This window comes from Manis javanica, chromosome 7, assembly GCF_040802235.1.
Source record: "Manis javanica isolate MJ-LG chromosome 7, MJ_LKY, whole genome shotgun sequence".
Taxonomy (NCBI): Eukaryota; Metazoa; Chordata; class Mammalia; order Pholidota; family Manidae; genus Manis; species Manis javanica.
The window spans coordinates 44,259,050-44,272,786 of NC_133162.1; the positions used below are offsets into that span (position 1 = coordinate 44,259,050).

The 13,737-nt window shown below is 50.2% G+C and overlaps 1 protein-coding gene across 1 annotated transcript in view; it reads right to left on the bottom strand.

The window, feature by feature from the left end:
• Positions 1-13,737, bottom strand: part of LOC140850399 (cadherin-23-like) — a 298,275-nt gene that overhangs the window by 105,795 nt on the left and 178,743 nt on the right. The gene's annotated exons all lie outside the window — the stretch shown is intronic.

The following is a 13,737-nucleotide window of genomic DNA, read 5'->3' on the forward strand; positions in this document are numbered from 1 at the left end:
GAGGAGGCAAGACATGGATACTCCTGGGGTCTCAAGTCCTGCTGACACCTTGCTTTTAGCCCCACAGATCTCATCTGGGACTACTGGCTCCTAGAGCCACAAGAGAATAAATTTCTGTTGCCTTAGCCGCTGAGTTTGTGGCGGTTGTTCCCACAGCCATAGGAAACTATGTCAGAAAGTGGGGGGAGTGCACTCCAGTTTGTGGTCCCAGTTCCTCATTCCAGCCCCTCCTCATCCTGACCCTGAAGCTGGTCTGCTCTGGACTCCCGTGGGAATCCCACAGCCTCACAGAATGCCCCTTTCTAGGAGCTGCCTAAGTGCTCTCAGATTCATGGAACCAGATGCTCTGAAAGGAATAATCCATACTCTTAAGTTTGTCCCTCAAGACCCTTCAAGTCATCTCCCACTTTCCCTCTTCTGCAGTCTAGGGTGGTTTATCTGCCAACCCTTAAACATCTCATGAGCCTTTGTTCCAGCCAGTCCCTCCTGCTTGGGATGCCCTTGTCAGTCCTAATCCACCCATCCTTTAGTCCCAATAATACCACCTTGTGGGTGCAAGCACACCCCCACTTCCAAGGTGTCTTCCTTTATGTGATCCTATCCAATAGAGGGCTGGTATTTCCTGATTCTTGCTGGATGCCAGGTACTGTTCTCAACACTTAACATATTTGATGTGACTCTTAGTACCCTTCCTTCCCCAGTGAAGTCTACTGTTGTTCCAATTCTACAGATATGGAAAGGCCAGGTGACATCAGCTCCAAGTCAGGATTGCCCAAACCTCAGTCACGTGGATGCCCCCCTCCCAGTTGGTGCCATATCTGTACACAACTTGTTTTATTTACTCACTATTCTTCAATTGATGCATTTTTTCTTTTAAAATTCATCCTAAAAGAAATCTATTTAAGAGTATCACAAATGGAGAACCAGTTCATTGGCCATGAACAGAGAGTGATTGTAAAGTGGACATAATGAGCCTGCATGGGTTTGATTTGGAGCTGCATCAGCTTGATATCTGAGGGTTCCAGCCAGCCTCCTTTTTGTTAAATGGGGAGATGAGCCAAGGGGTGGAGGGGTGTTAAAGGTGTGAATACCCAAGTGGGTTTCCTCCTGGACAGAACTGACAGAAATAGAAATTCTGAAAGAGAATTGAGATGGGGATAACTGTCTCACTGTACAATTCGGTGTTTCAAGCCCCACTGTACAATTCGGTGTTTCAAGCCCCACTCGTGCCTGACTTAGAGTCATCTCTGGGGAATCGGCACCTGGGTGGAGCCGCTGTCCTACCCCCTGGCATTTAGCCTCCTCTGATCAGCCTGGGACTGTGACAGTACCAGCCACTCAGCAAGTGCTTTGTGGACAGATGGGCAACTTGTCACATGCTTACCTCTCCAGTGAGTGTTCAAGTTTCTCAATGGAATGGTTTTCCATTTCCATTCTAGAGCCTGTCTTCCTGGGACCACCAGCTAGGGAGGCTGACTCACTGAAACGTCACCAAGCATCTGCTGAGTCACAAGCAGGCAACTCTCCTGTCCCTACAGATTTCTAAAGGACCAACAGCACCCCAGGACCTCAAGCCCTCATTTGCAAAGTGCTCCCTTAAGTCTCAACTAAATTGCTCTCTCGGACATTTAGGACTCCCACGCTCATTAATGAAGAAAAATCAGTCACTGGCTCCTTTAAAATAACCCTCGCTATGTTGGACGTTGTTGTGAGGAGCCCTTCAGCCTCGCTTTCACTGATTCAAAAGTGCTTCCTGAGTGGGGCATCCTCACATGCTGGCTGCAGGAGCAGGTGACAGGGACAGTGAGCTAGAAAACAGAGGCAGCCTGATCCCTTCTGGGGGGGCGCTGGGATGGAGCACAGCTCAGCAGAAGACAACTGTGAGCAATAAATTCATTCTGTGCCAGAATGTTTGTTCACTTCAATCAATGTCTGAAAATATCCACCCTGAAATCTCTGTTTCCAGGATATTGGCCAAATATTTGAATGGGGCAGCCAGTTAATTGACTCAGGCAGAGCACTTGACAGAGGGAGAGGCTGCAGGGACATAGTATGACAGCGGAGCCCAGTGGCAGACCTGGTGCTTCCCAGACCCGGCAGCTCCATCAGGTGCTCAGGGCCGGGGGTGGGAGACAGCCCGAGGGCACTGTGAGCCAACCTGCTCTTCTTTCCACCAGCCGTGTGCCCTGGGACAACTGGGCCTCAGTTCCCTCATCTGTAAAATGGGATGACAATAGTATTATCTACCTCGTGAGGGTACTGGAGGGACTGAAAGAGTTGATGTAGGTGAAGCATTTGGATCTGCTTCTAAGCATCCACCAAGTGTAATCTGTTGCTACTTTGCTGTTACTGCTGCTTATTCTGGTATTTGAAGCTTTTGCAATATGAGTCCCACACTACAAGATGTCAGTGCTGGAGAGGAGGCCCCTGGATGTGTGCTCGCACCCTGCCTTGTGGCTGGTAGCCTTCCCGTCCTCATGGTCTCCCCAGATCATTCTCAGAGGACTGCCTTTCCTGAGAACGAGCTGTACTCTGACCCCCTGAAGCTGCTCTGCCTGCCGATCTTTAGGCTTCCCGGATGGATGAGTTGTGCAGCTGGGCTCTCCCTGAGGCCTATCCTGGACACGACTGGTGGATTGGTCGTAGGCTTTCAGGGGTTGACATTTTGGTTAAAAGAAATGTGCCTTCCTTTCCCTTTTTCATTTTAAATGGCATTAAAACATGGGTTTTGTAGGAGAGATGGGGTGGTCAGGGTGTTGGAGTGCCCTCCTGGCTCTGTCTGGGCCCTGTGGGCAGAAGGACTGCAGGATGGGCTGGAGGAGCTGTTTACAAGGTGGGGGCGGAGACGTGGCATGCAGTGCCCAGGGGCCCAAGCAGGGGTGCTGGGGCACAGATCCCAAGTGCAGCTGTGGACGGGGAGAGGAGCAGCCCCTGTTATTGCCCACAATCCATTTTGAGTCCAGGGTTATGGAGTGTCGGTTACACTGGGCCGTTTCAGTAGCTGTGAAGGGTGCTGACAGTAGGGGCCTGGGTGTTACCCACCTCCACAGGCACGGTGCAGGGGACACCCTCCAGGGGTCAGGGGCAAAAGACCAGGTCATTTAGGCCACACATAGGAATGGCCTCCCTCTCCCGCCAGCCACAGATACCCTATGACATGTGGGGACTTTTACAGAACTCAAACCTTATGTTTGGCAGGCAGGGAGGAGGGGCTTAAGCCAGTGACATTTGTATTTTTAAGAGACTTCTTTCCACCTACCTAGAAAGGAAGTGTCTTTTCTTGTATGTGCTTGTCATCAACCAGACAATAATTTTTAGGATAAACCCTATTGATATTCCTGTTTTACAGGTGAGGAGACTGAAGCGCACGGCCCTGGACAGGAACCGTGACTAAGCCTTCTCCCACTTCCTCCCTGGGGTGTCTTGCCCATAGCAGGCACACAATCAATACTGATGACATCAGTACACTGACAGGTACGTAGATGCAGATGTCAACATTTTTGTTTCACTGGGAAGTCATGAATCAGAGCTGTGTGGGGTTGGGAGATGGCTGATGGGCTAAGCTACTCCAATTCCATCTGCTTCACTTACCCTCTCTGCAGGGCACCCTGGGGTGTTTCCCTCCTGCAGCCCCCACCCCATCCTCTCGTCCTCCGTCCTGCTCCACAGCTGAGCCCAGAGAGATGAGCAAACGGCAGTGTGGGGGTGTGAGTGACTTCAGGCTTAATATCTTTGTAACCATATTGCAAAAGGGCATGCCTAAGACAGTGCCTTACACTTAATCTTTCTCTTTTATTGCTTTTTCTCTTGTATGATTTAACCTTGCACCAGGTATCAAACTAGATAAATAAAAACTTTTATTTCAGATTAGCCCCGGCTAGGGGCTGCCTTGAAAGCCAAGCAGTCATCCAGGGAGTCAGATGAAACAGGGAGCTCAGAATCTGAGCTGCTTAGAGGGGCTCATCTCAGGTTCAAAGCCCCTAAAAGATATTTGAGACCTTTATTGAGGAGGGAGGGACAAGTTCTTCTCTCATGCCCATATCCTGGGGAGGCTGAGGCAGGTGGCTGAAATCTCCTGGGTCCAGCCTTCCCGCCACCCTTCCTAAATGGCCCCTTACCTCAGTTACCTTCTCCCCACTCTGGTATTTCCTGCCTAATGCTTAACATGGTCAGGAAAACTGCCTTTGCCGACTTACTTATTATCTCTTTTCCACTAGAATGAGCTTTGTGAGAGCAGTAACAGTGGCTTTCTCTTCACAGTTGGTCCCTAGGATATAGCATAGAGCCTGGCACACAGTAGGCTTTCAATTAATATTCACTGGTTGATTGAATGAATGAATGAATCCAATCTGGATTCCAGTCTGGTAGAGACCAGCAGGTTGATACAAATAACTTGGTTTCCCAGGCAGAATAGTAAAAGATGGCAGAAAGAATGTAGGTTTTGAAGTAGGAAGATGTAGATTTGAATCCACTTATGTGCTATGTGACCCTAAGCAAATTTCATAAGTTTTGTGAGTTTAGTTGATCTATAAAATGGCACTGGCCAGCCACATTCTGGGGTTACGGCAAGGGTAAGAGATGATGTACATAGCCCAAGGCAAACTCTCATACATGTGCACAGAGAGATGTACCAGATGTTCATGGCAGCATGGTTTGTAATAGCAGAAATCCATGCATACACCCATTGATGGGAAAATGGATTACCTGTGGTATTTTCACATGAATAAGTAAACTACAGTAATAAAAATGAACAAATGATACTTACATCAAAGAAACAGGGACAAATCTTGGATATATAATATTGACTAGAAAACAAAAGTCCCAAGAGACTATGTGTAACATGATGATTTTTTTACAAAGTTCAAAGGTAACTAAATCCAAACATACGTGACCTGAATATATGCGACAACATTTTGTTTAAAGCAAGGAAATAAAAAATGCAAAATTCAAAGTTGCGGCAGTGAGGACAGGAAAGGCAGGGATGGGCTGGAGGAGGGGAACAGGCGGACTAGAGAAATGGGTGGTGGTCTAGCTCTTGGGTTTGGCTGGTGGGCTCACAGTGTTTTTAAAAATCAATAATGAAACTAAAGAAGGTCACATATAAGCCAATGTTGATCAGGAGCCAAGAGTTATGTCTAAATGAGACCATGTGGCTGTGGTGTGCCAAGTTGAAAGAAAGATAATGCAAAATAAGTGGCTAATTCAAAGATCTCAGAGCCCTTGGGAGTCCAGCACAAAGCAGCTATCTTAGAGATGAAAAGGTCTAAATTTTAAAAAAGACAAATGCTGGTTGATATAGGAAAACAAGGCTGAAACTTCCCTCCTCAAGCAACTGCCGGCAGCGAGCTAGGATTCCCTCCGCTCCTGGCCCCAGAAAGCAGCCGCCAAACATGACCATCTGCCAGACCTCGGAAGAGAAGTGTGGTTCCTACTCCCTGCCCAGCTAGGGAGATGGACTCGGGTGTAGCAGAAGGGGTTCTGACTGACCCTCAGGGGGAGGTCACAGGGGTGCTTCCAGACTATGCATGGCCCACGGAAGGCTATAGTGTCCTGAGCAAGGGACAGAGATGCCTGCCCATGAAGAGGGTATGGGAAAGAGGAGATGCAGACAGGCATGGCCTCAGACTGTGTGGTAGGGAAACCTCTTAAAAGCCCACTGACTGGTGGTATTCATGGGAAGGAAGCAAGGGGCAAGCCACTGCTACAGACAAAAAGCAGACAGGGCCTGTTAAAAGGGGTGAGGACAAAGACTTGGGTTTCATCACAAAGGCGGGGCATGAAGAATACTGGGAGCAGGAGTGAGGCTGGCTAGCAAGAAGCAAAACCCTGAATAGAGGAGGGGGAAAATGGAGGATTTCCTGTGGTTCTTCAGGAGGAATGTAGTGTTGGCATGATATATTGTTGTTTTGGCATGGTGGTAGGAGAGAACTGTAATAATATGTCAGTGTATTTGTATAATTAAATAAAAACCCCAGATGTGCTGACCCTAGATATTTTTGAAAACAGAGAGCCATGGGATGCAAATGGGATAAACCCTGGACCTATCAACAGTTAGCGGCTGCTGGAGGGTTGGGTAATAAGGCTTGGTGGCCCATCCAGGCTCAGTGGGAAAGTGTGCTGTGATCAATTAGTGATGTCTGCCTTGGTGTAGGATTGGGAAGTTCTAGTATATATGTTGACATAGGTCTAGGGTGGTGGTCACAGGTTTGAATATATCAGCTTTCCTTATGCATACGCCCTTATCTGCCTAGGCCACCACCAGGAACCCAGAAACCTAGAGTCAGAAGCTAGAAGCTTCTTTGTCTCCTCCTTTCCCTGCACCTTCTATTTTCAGGATGTCACCAGTTCTAACTTCCCTCCTGTACATCTCCACAACAACCCCCTAGTCCTCCCCTAGGTTGGTGTGACAGCCTGTTAGCAGATTACCCACATTCCATCCAGAATCCTCATAAGATGAATCTTTTGATAACCTATGTTCACCTTCCTCCTCCCTGGCCTCATCAAGAACCTGTTTCTTTTGTCTTCTGTGCCCTCCACCAACTGGTGCCACCACCAGGCCACCTCCTGGCTCCAGCTAGGTAGGCCATTGCCCCTCTGCCTGGCCAGATCCCCTGAAGCTTCTGGGGTTTCCAGGCACACACTGTGCTACCCCAAACCAGGGGCTGAGGTCTGTGATTTGATTTCCAAAGCTGGGCTGCTTTTCCTGAGTTTTCATTTTTCAGGGGGGTGAAGAAAAATGCCACTTTTTCTTAATCACAAGGGCTTTGATGTGTTTCAAATGGTCTTCTATGAGAGCAGCCCCCCACCAGGCCATGGCCAGAGGCTGATTCAGTTACTGGCACATGTGGGTGGGGGTGGGCTTGTGCAAATCTGACTCTATCTGATTATTTCCTATCTCTACACACACACACACCTCACATACACGCAGCCTTTACTTCAAAGTGCTCAATGGATTTTGCAGGAACTGCTTCACTTGGTAGTATTAAAAGTAAAATCCAAAGACTGGCAAGTGAGGGCTTTGTCCTTCACTAACATACCTGGCAAGGACCCCAGCATGATGCAGTGGACATGTCACTGCCTTTCAAATTGGGAGTGAAGGGCTTTGGGCCTGATACTGCTCACCTATTCTTTATTCTAGGCCAGTGTTTCTCAAACTCTTTTCATTATTGCATCCTAAGCCCCCAAGCCATTTGAGGCATTTTTTCATAGCTGCTCCCCAAAACCCACATGAAATTTCAATACCACAGATATAACATATATTGTATCTGTATATATATCTGTGTTTTATATAGAAAAAGAGTAAGATACTTTTCTCAGAACAAATTTTCACCCCCTTGGGGATGATATCACCCCTGTTGATGACACATGCTCTTATAGAGCAGGGCTTCTCAAAGTGTGGCCCCGAGGCAAGCAGCCTCCACATCACCTGAGCCCCACACATAGAGTTTCTGATTCAGTGGGTTTAGGGTGGGGTACAAAATTTTGCATTTCTAGTAATTCCCAGCTGCTGCTGCCACTGCTGGTCTAGAGACCACACTTTGAGAACCACTGTCATCATGGAAACTGGGTGTATTCTGGACCATGAAAGACTTGGGTTCAAATCCCTACTCTTCCATACAGCATCTCAGACACTTGGCCAGTCTACATAACTCTGAGCCCTACTTTACTGGTCTGGAAAAGGGAGTAATGATGTCTGCCTCCTAGACTATTGTGTTGTGAGGGATGAACGTGTCCAATCAGTGCCTGGCAAACAGCAGGCACCCAGTAAATGGGGTTCCCCTCCCCTCACCCTGGGGAATGTTACAGAGCTGAGAAGGCCCAGGGAAGCTGAGCTCGGATGGGGAAAGGGATGTGGGCTGTCAGGCATGGACGGCGGGAGATATCAGGCTTCTTCAGCCAGGAGAGCGGTGTCTGGGCTGAGATGGCGGCTGTGATGCAGGACCTGGTGGTGACGCTAGCATGGACTCGCCCACCAAATCCTCATACCCAGGGTGGCCAGGGCCTTCCTGGCACAGGAGAGCAGTCTATTTGCATCAGTGACAGGAAGGAGAGAATCAAATGTCAGAACTCAGCCTAGTATGTGCAGAAAATGAAAATGCTTCCAATGTGGGGAAAAGCATCCAGACCGCGCCAGCACCACCTGGAGGGTCCTTCAGCCAGTCGTGCGGCTCCACACTGAGCACCTGATTCAGCAGGTTGGGGCGGGGCCTGACAGTTTGCATGTCTGGCAGGTTTCCAAGTGACACTGGGCCAAGGCCCCACTCTGAGGAGCACTGCTCCACAGCCCCTCATGGCTGGGCTCCCTGTGACAAGTGACTGAGAAATGACAAAACATCCATGTGTTTACAGGATGGTGACGGCAGGACAGAATTCTGGGCCTCAGTGCCCATAGCGCTGGCCAGAGAAGCCTTCAACCTTGGCTCCTGGCCACCCAGGTGAGCTTGGCTTGTTGACAGGTAAGAGTGGCCACAGCTAGCAATTCGGGCTTCTGACAGCGTAACTCGTGCTTGTCCCCACTGCACCCTGGGGGCTAGGCAGGAGGGAAAACAGCTGACACCTGTTGAGGGCCACCCATTCACTGCCCTGGGGTAGACACTCACCAAGTGCCACTCATTTTATATAACGGTCTCATTTATTTTCATTTTCACAACTCTGTAAGATACTGCTAGTGCCAGTTAAAAGATGGGAGTAACTGATGCTTTAGTAGCTTCGGTCACCTCCTCAAGGTCACCAAGGAGAAGTGAAGGGCAGATCAGAGACAGATGGCAGTTCCACATCCCACAGCAGGAAGTAGAAAAGGGCAGGCACCCTGTTCTTGTTTTAAAATAAAGTCATACATTCTTGGTATTCCTCTTAGCTAGAGTAGAGGTCTAGGTCTCCTCCCTCAAATCTGGGTCAACCATGTAATAAAAAGTGGCAGAAGTGGTGCTGTATATTTTCCAAGGCTAAGTTATAAGATGACACAGCACCTACCTAGCTTTCTTGGGAAGCTCCTGCATGGCACCCAGCTCCATGCTGCAGGGAAGCCCAAGCAGGTGTGCAGAGCCCAGTGTGGAGGAAGCAAGGCCTCTGGCCAGTAGGTGCCTCTCTGGGACAAATAGTGGTCAGGGTTAAGTTGGCCTAAAGGTACCTTAGGCCAAGAACCAGCCCTAGGTTCCTCCAGGGCCTATGCCAGCTGACACACCAGCCACCTGCTGTCAACTCCTTTGGCCCTGTCTCTGTGTGCCCACTGTGAAGGTCAGGTGGCCTGCTTGCTCCCACCTGTCCTGCCCAACCCACTGGCTCCAGTCTGACTGCAGTGCGTGTGCACTGTGCACCCCGGACAAGTCCTCTCCCTGCTGAACTGGCTCTCTGCTACTCTTAGGACCAAGGTCTGGATTTCTCTGAGCCAGGTGTTCCACACCTTCTATGGCTGGGCCCTGCTACCCTCCCTGTGGCCTTGTCTTCCCATGCCTCCTTTGCACACTGCACTCAGCCACAATGAATTACTGCAGTTCCGTGGACATGCCTCACTCTCTCCTACTTTCTGATCTTGGTACGCGCTATTCCTTCAGCCTGCCACAGAGCCTCCCTCCACAATTCCTGGCTGGTTCCTGCCGGTCAGTGGGTGCCTTAGCTGAGAGCTCTCCACGGTGAGTCTTCCTGCCCCACGGATGGCTGGGGAAGGTGCCCCCTCCTATGGGCACTTTCTCATTTCTTATTACAGATATTTTTGAACATACACAAAAGAAGAGAAAATAGTCTAATGAAGCCCTCAGGGAGCCATCACTCCATGTCAACAGTTATCAACACAGCCTGTGCTTCTCTTCACAGCATACCACCAGGGCAGTGCAATCTGTCTCCCTGACCACACAAGAGGTTCCTGAGGCCAAGAGGGTGCCTCAGGCCCTGCCAGCCCTCAGGACCATAGCACAGCTCTTGGCCCACAGAAGACCCTCGATCTACTGTGGGAAGATATCAAGAGTCCACATTTGTCGAGCACTTCCTCTAAAGTCAGGCACTCTTCTAAGGGCTTACACGTCTTAGCTCTTCATATCCTCATAGCTGAGGCATGGGCTATTTTTACCTCCATTTCAGAGTGGAAAACTGACACTTTGAAGGCAAGCTGAGGCAGTCTAACTCTGGAAGAGAGCTGCCAGTAGAGATGGCATGCGAGCCACATGTGTTACTTTAAATTCTCTAGTAGCCACATTAAAAGAAAGAATAAATAGATGAGAATAATTTTAATATGTTATTTTTAACCCAAGTGTATCTAAAATATCATTTCAATATGTCATCAATATAAGACATTATTAATGAGATAATTTGCCATCTGTTTTGCATACTAAGTCCTCAAAATCCTGGGGGTTATCTTTCAGCACATCTTAATTCAGAGTAGCCAGATTTCTAGTGCTCAAGAGTCACAAAGGCCATGGCATAGGCCACGTGGCTAGTGGTCATCAAACTGCACAGCAGCCCTAGAGCTGTACTCCCACCGCTTCTCTACTTAAAGCGAGGAAATGAATGAACAGAAGTCCCAAGGAACCCTGGTCCTCATCTTGCCTTGATAATTACTAATGCTTAATATTCTATGGCCCTTAGACTCTCTCTGGCACTGTTTCATCTGCCACGGGGATTATTAACTCCTATTCCCCGGATGAAGATTACTGGGTTTAGAGGGGTCAAACACCTTGCGTGGACAAAATGCTGCAGGTGGCAGAGGTGGGCCCAAACTCTGGCCTCCAAGTTCAGCACTCTGCAGCTGCCCCCAAAGCAGGACCATCTCTGTGTGGCTGAGGAGGTGTCTGTTCAGACCACAGGCTGGGCTGGCCATCGGGGTCAGGAGCCCATAGAGCCCCATTCTGGTCAGACTCTGGAAGAAGGGATGCCCTTGGCGAGTGGCAGGGCAAACACAGGCTGAGGGAGCACATAGGGCCTGTGCCAAGTCCTCTATGGGAAAGAACCTTGTTATTCTTCAATCTCAGTTTGGCCACAAGAGGCTGAGAACAAATTGATGGCAATGGAGCTATAACTTACCGCTGAAGGCCTCTTTGTTCTTGGCAAACCAGAGGGGTCATTAGTAATGGGGAAAGCACTCATGTGCAGACATAAATCCCCCCAGCTGCAGGGCTGATACACAGCCTGGAGGGGATGGCGCTTCAAAGAGGTGGGCAGGTCAACTGGGTGCCATGGATCACTCATGGGCTCAGGCCTGTGTCCACCTATGTGCAGACAGAGCCACCCAAGCCCTGGCTCTGGAGGCACCCTGAGACTTGCTTACCCACAGTGGCCCTCAGCACTTGCACCTGGCTCCAGGACTCCTGGGGCCCTTAGTTCTTTCTTTCAAATGAAAATGGTTCTAGAGAATGTAGGGCTGAGACAGGCTCCCTCAGGGTACACCAGCCAAGTCTCCTAGGAAAGGGCTTTGATTTGATGTCACTGGAGAGGCAGGTGTGTGAGGTCAGACCCTTGTCAGGCAATGTTCTTTGTAGCTCTGTCTACACTGGCCAAGGGAAGTAGAGATGAGGCCATATCCTAAACTTCTATCCACCTGTCCCCTGGGGACTTTGCCTTCCTGCCTGTCTTCCTGCTTTAGGCTTTCACTGAGGCTGGATCCCATGCCAGCCCAGGGCCAGGGCAGAAAGATGTGCAGCCAGGTGAGCCAGGTGCTTGGGATGGGGAGAGAAGAAAACGAGGGGGACTACCCATTCCTCAAGCTTTGTGAAGAGGATATGGGGCGGGGTCAGGTACTGACGAACACCAGTGAGATAGCTAGAGAACCATTGAGGCCACCTTGAAAATGTGGTTCAAGTGCTATCTTACCAAGGACAGCAAATATTTGCGGCAGGTGCTGCCCTTTCCCTTTCCACACCCACAGCAGACACTATCAGTTGAATACCGCACTGAGCCTGTTTGGTGCCATGGTCCTTTTCAGGCAGCTATTACCAATCAATCAAAGTTGGCATGTGAGGGCAAACCCATTTGTCATCTTTTCTAAAAGCCCTCAAGGCACATTTGTGCAGGCAGTGGTAATCCTATAAAGCTATGCTAAATGCTCCAGGCCTTCCAGAAGTTTCTGCCTCCTACCCCCACCTTCACACACATCCCCTGCCTAGAGCTTCACAGCCTCAGTCCCCTTCTGTTCCTGTTACTGTACAGGGGAGCTTGGCCCAGAAGAGTATGCTCCTGGAAATCTCACAGGATGCCTACACAGGTGCTTGTCCCCAGACTCCAAGTTCCAGGGCCCAGCCCAGGCACCAAGGGCTCAGCAGCTCTGCCCTCCAGCCCCCTGCTCCAAGGAGCAGGGATGAGGAGGTAGAGCTGGCTGGGGCTGTCTTTGTGGGCTGGAGAGGACCTAGAGGTCTGGGGCTGGGGGCCTGGCACGGACCTGGAATGGACCAGTACCCTGCAGGATGGCCTCCCAGCGTCCCTGCAGGAATTCTGGCTGTGACCTCAGGCCAAGTCCTGGCTCCCTGCTCCCCATCCTCGTCCAGGCTGGGGTATATTCGAAAGCAGCCCAGAGGAAATGAGGTGAGGAGACAATATCCCACCCCACCCAGTGTCCCCTTCATGCTGCCACCTCATCTGGGCCACCCAATCCCATCACACTTGGGTCTCACTGGTGTTCCCTCAGAGCTCTAGCACAAGCCCTTTGTCACTGGGAGGCACTTGCTTTGCTTGCCAATTTGAAAAACTCATGAAGGAGACCAGCACCAGCATGGGCCTCCGTCCTCTCTGCCCCCTAGGAGAGGGCCCCCTGATTCTCCCTTCCTTCCTAGGACTGGCTTTCTCCTGCCCTGGCCTCAGGACCACCTGCATCTGGGGTGCTATGAGAAAGGACCACTTCTAGGCCCCACCCCAGTCCCACAGAATGAGAGTCTCTGTGGATGCCCGGGACTCTGCATTTTTGGTAGGAGGCCCAGGTGGTTCTTGAGCATACTGGAATTTGAAAACCCACTTCTCATGGACCTCATTCACTTGACAAGCACATACTGGGGCCTTACGCCCTTCTGGGCACCAGACTTGGGAGAAAATGGGGTGAGGGGAGCAGAAGCCCAATGCCAGGCCATTGCTGTCATGCCCCACATGGGCCAGCATGGTATCTGCTCTGGGTCCTGGGGCACCCTGGGCTTAGGGGCACAGTGACAGTCATGCCAGCAGCTGCAGACCACAGGGAGCCCATAACACCCTGGATTTCCTGCATTCCCAAGGTCGTGAGGGGTCTCCCTGTTAACCAGGTAACTCTGGGCTTCCCAAGGTAACTATTAGCTGGTAGAAATAATAGTAACAGATACTGCTTATAAAGTACCTTACAAACATCAGTTAAGCTCTTTACATATACTGAGTCTTCTGACCCTTGAACCACCCAAGGTAGGTACTCTTATTATTCCCATTTTATGGATGAGAAACTAAGGTATCGAGACCTACCCAAGACAATCTGTTCTATACTCTGGATCACTACATCCTGGTGTCTTTTGATTGCTGAGGAGAGAATGACCCCCAAAATGCCACTCTCTGTTCTTGGGGAGGTGGTAGGAAGGGGCGATGAGGTGGACACCAGCCTTGGCCTGCCATCCTTCTGGCCATCAGGCTGGCCCTGCACTGACCAGTGGGCAGAGCAGGGAAGCCACAGGTGGGTAGAGATGGCAGGCCAAGGACAGAGCCAGTCTGTATGTGAGTGAGCAGCTGCTCACGGACCTCTCAACAGCCCGCCTGCTTCAAAGCCACCTCGCCCGGGGAGAGCCAAACAGAGCTGCT